General features: G+C 40.1%; 2 non-coding genes across 2 annotated transcripts; one reads left to right on the top strand and one right to left on the bottom strand.

The window, feature by feature from the left end:
• Positions 1-908: 908 nt before the first annotated feature.
• On the top strand, positions 909-981 carry Trnar-ucg. Its single transcript has one exon. It is a non-coding gene; the product is annotated as a tRNA-Arg (tRNA).
• A 1,043-nt stretch (positions 982-2,024) lies between these two features.
• Trnar-ucg lies at positions 2,025-2,097 on the bottom strand. Its single transcript has one exon. It is a non-coding gene; the product is annotated as a tRNA-Arg (tRNA).
• Positions 2,098-4,373: the final 2,276 nt, after the last annotated feature.

Genomic DNA, 4,373 nt, shown 5'->3' with positions numbered 1-4,373 from the left:
ATTGCTTTTATTTTTCCGATGAATTACACCATCCGATCACTTACTCCATCCGATCATTTACTCATAAGCAATTCGCTTATTTCAACTTCTACATTATCTTCCCCCACTTTCCATAACAGTTTAGAATTGACTTCACCGTCTCCAACGCCATCATCATATTCTGGACATCGTTTTCATTGGCAAATCCCAACTCCCCAGCATCGCTCTTTACAAACCCACCAACTTCTTTTCCTATCCAGATTTTTCTCCTCTTCCCCCACCCCAACCTAACCAAATCCACTCTCAGCAACACCTGTCCTTTTACTGTTATCACACTGTCATTATTATCATAAATCTATTTAGCCTTAAGCCTAAAATCTAAACTTCTAATGATTTTGCTTCTATCATCGTAAACATAAAATTCTGAATTAAATACCGACATTAATTACAATGCACTTAAACCTTTGGATTTCTGTGTTCTGAGTTCAAGTCCCACCAGAGTCAACGCTGTTTTTCATCCCACCGAAGTCGATGAAATATTATACTACTCAAATACTGGAGTCGATATAATCGAGTAATCCCTCATAATGGCCTTATGATTGAATCAGAAACGATTATATATTTAGACTCTCATTCTCAATGAAGACATAAGCCTTCGAAAATTTTATGCCGTTAGCTACACTCTCAGGATCTTTCCTTATCATAGGTTCGCATCACCGGTGCGTCGCGGAATTATTCATTTATGCTAGCTTAGTGGACTGGATCAATATGTCCTTATGCTTCCGTATGTTCTACGTATGTTGTTATGCCTGCTTGCTTGCGTGCTTATTTATACTGTATACTTAAAATTAAGGCCAAATATAAATCACTCAACAAACACTGACTAGTTCTCTAAATATAATGCATATGTTAAATAATGAGAATCTGTCGGCCGCGTGGCCTAATGGATAAGGCGTCTGACTTCGAATCAGAAGATTGCGAGTTCGAGTCTCGTCGTGGTCGAGCTATTTCTTTTCTTGCAAAGTCTCTGATTAATTTGGGACATAACCCTCCAGCCTTCATCAGGCGCCTTGGGGAAATTTCGAACCTGGGTTCTCATCCCGAAGGTATTTTTCGATATAATTGTTGTTGTTGTGTTTTTTTTTCTTCATCATCATCATCATCATCATCATCATCACCATCACCACCACCACCATCACCACCACCACCACCACCACCACCACACCACCACCATCACCACCACCACCACCACCACCATCATCATCATCATCATCATCATCATCACCATCACCACCACCACCATCACCACCACCACCACCACCACCACCACCATCATCATCATCATCATCATCATCACCATCACCATCATCACCATCACCACCACCACCACCACCACCACCACCATCATCATCATCATCATCATTATTATTATTATTATTATTATTATTATTATTATTATTATTATTATTATTATTCAGGTCACTGCCTGGAATCGAACAAATATCAGTCAAATGTAAATAATGTAAAAAATATAAAACCTTCTTCGCAGTGTTCATCCTATCTTTTGTTCGGACAGTATATCTGATTATATTATTGTGCATATTTGAATTATATCTTTTTAAAAAATAGACCAAGATCATACGTCAATTTGGTTTCTTAAAGATACTTACTGCACGGATGAGCAACACCTCAGAAGGTCTACCATTGACATAAGATAGCACCTTTGTGTGAAGGCTCGTGACCAGGATGCTACGGTCTTCGACTCGTGATTATAACGTTGTGGCTTAAATTCCTGATTTGGGCGGCGCGTTGTGACCTTCAGTAAGGCAGCTCATTTCCTGTTACCCCGAGTTATGTAGATTACAAGCCAAGTACTGATACAGCCGTTCCTCACTCCAACTGTCACATCCTTAATGTTCCACAAGGTCAAGGATGGGCGGACCGAGATAGTGTCTATTCATGGTCACAACTATATAGGCCCCTAACAGGATGAACGAATCTACTGTTGTATTACTCTAGCGGAAAGTTTAAAAATAAAAAAAATTCGACCACGACGAGACTCGAACTCGCAATCTTCTGATTCGAAGTCAGACGCCTTATCCATTAGGCCACGCGGCCGACAGATTCTGAATCTGTAAAATAATATGTACATTTCATGAAATAAATTACGCATGTGGGAGTGCTTTTTGTTTGAGTAGTAACTGAGAGAAGTACACCGCTTGTGAAAGGTTCCAAATGTTTCGGCCGATATACACTTACTAGACGCCTTATCTATTGGGCTACGCGGCCGATACGATTTTTGCACTTTAGCCTATAGCCTTCAAGTCAAGTACTGATAGGGCCGTTCTCACTCCAATGGTCACATCCTTCATGTTCCGCAAGGTCAAGGGTGAGCGGACCGAGGTGGTGTCTATGAATGGTCACAACTAAATAGGCCCCTAACAAGATGAACGAAAATACCGGAGTACCACTTTAGTGGGAGGTTTAAAAAAAAAAGAAAAATAATTTCGACCACGACGAGACTCGAACTCGCAATCTTCTGATTCGGAGTCAGACGCCTTATCCATTAACCGAGAGGTTTGCAACCTTTAAAATTATCTCTCTCTATATAAACGGCAGTTTGTCTGTGCGTTTTCTGTGTGTCTGTTTTCTCGTACCCTCACCCTGACCACGGCTTTCAACCGATTCTGATGAAACTTGACACACACATAGCCCAATGTCATAATTCAAAACTAACGCAGCGAAAATTTTGAAAAGTTCCCCCAGTTCTGAAAAAAATCGATAAATTCGACATGGGGTCGAGAATCAGAAACCCAAACCACAGACCGTCTAGGGGACGCAACTCCACCTTTTTTAACTCTCAAAAAAAATTTACCATCATTTTTTTTCCATTTTTTTGCTATTTTTTGGCTATAACTCTCTAAAAATGCTTTATAGTTATTTCCCTTACAAACCTGAGCAACGCCGGGCGATACTGCTAGTCTTTATATATAAAAGTGAAGTTGTGTGTCTGTCTCCTACGATTTAGATTCCTAACTACTCCCACATTTTGCGGTGCAATTTAACCAAAAGCGGGTATCTTATAGTCGTGATTCATATCGAGCCCCTCTGGGTATTAGCACGCATCTACAATGAGTCTACGATTTAAAAAAAAAATTACCATCATTTTTTCCCATTTTTAATGCATTTTTTGCTATTATATAAGAGAAGTAACTCTCTAAATATGCTTATATAGTTATTTCCCTTACAAACCCGAGCAATGCCGGGCGATACTGCTAGTATATATATATACGTACACAATATGTGACCGCGTGTGTATCGTTGGCCATTTTCTTTCTCCGTTTTCCCTTCCTTGGACCTTTTCTATGTTTCTGACGAAGAGCTCCGCTCGAAACGTTAAATCCTCCTTCTTTCTTTCCTGAGCGTCCAATAACACTATACTTGTTCCACGTCCTTGCGTTGTTGTGTAATTCACCTTTGGAAACATTGGTGGTTCGTTCAACATCCTTAAAGAATCCTTATTCAGAGACCTTTTGAGCGGGATGGGCTACTCGACCAGAAGAAAATTCTAACTGGGCCCCACCTGCAAGGTCATGCGCCGTTTATCTTGATATGAGATCACTGTGTCACGCACATATGGTTGTGATGCATGTACCTGGTGTACCCTTATCAGACGGGTAGTCATGATGGGTATTATACTGGGCTTCGTATATTTTACCCCAGTGTCTCTTTGATTGCATGCACTGCTCTCTCACTCAATAATAATAATAATAATAATAATAATAATAATAACTAGCAGGACCCGTGAAAATTTCACGGAAAATATTAAAAACGTACGCATCTGTAAATTGTGTGCTGGTGCCATGAGAAATGTTTCTATATTGTGAAGGTTAAAGGCGGCGAGCTGACAGAAACGTTAGCATGCCGGGCATAATGCTTAGCAGTATTTCGTCTGTCTTAGCGTTCTGAGTTCAAATTCCGTCCAGGTCGACTTTGCCTTTCGGGGTCGATAAATTAAATCGATGGCTCCCTCCCCACAAAAATCTCAGGACTTGTGCATATAGTAGAAAAGTATATTGCGACAGTTACAGAATATAGAAAGAAGTGTAAAACTGATAATTATATAATCCAACCAAAATATCTCAGTTACGCAAACGTAAACAGAATTAGTATTTAGCCTTAAAATACATCGTTCATATTTAGAGAACCCAGTTGCTTTAGAGGCACGGAATGTTTTCTCGTGTTCTTTTATTCTTTTACGCCATCACACACACACACACATACACACACACACACACTCTCACTCTCTCTCTCTCTCTCTCTCTCTCTCTCTCTCTCACTTCCTCTCTGTCCTGGTCTGTAGATACACACACACATTCATTCATTTGTGTGTG

The sequence above is a fragment of the Octopus sinensis genome, linkage group LG1 (assembly GCF_006345805.1).
Source record: "Octopus sinensis linkage group LG1, ASM634580v1, whole genome shotgun sequence".
NCBI lineage: Eukaryota > Metazoa > Mollusca > Cephalopoda > Octopoda > Octopodidae > Octopus > Octopus sinensis.
Note: the sequence above shows the minus strand (reverse complement) of the source record. Positions and strands in the feature narration are given on the sequence as shown.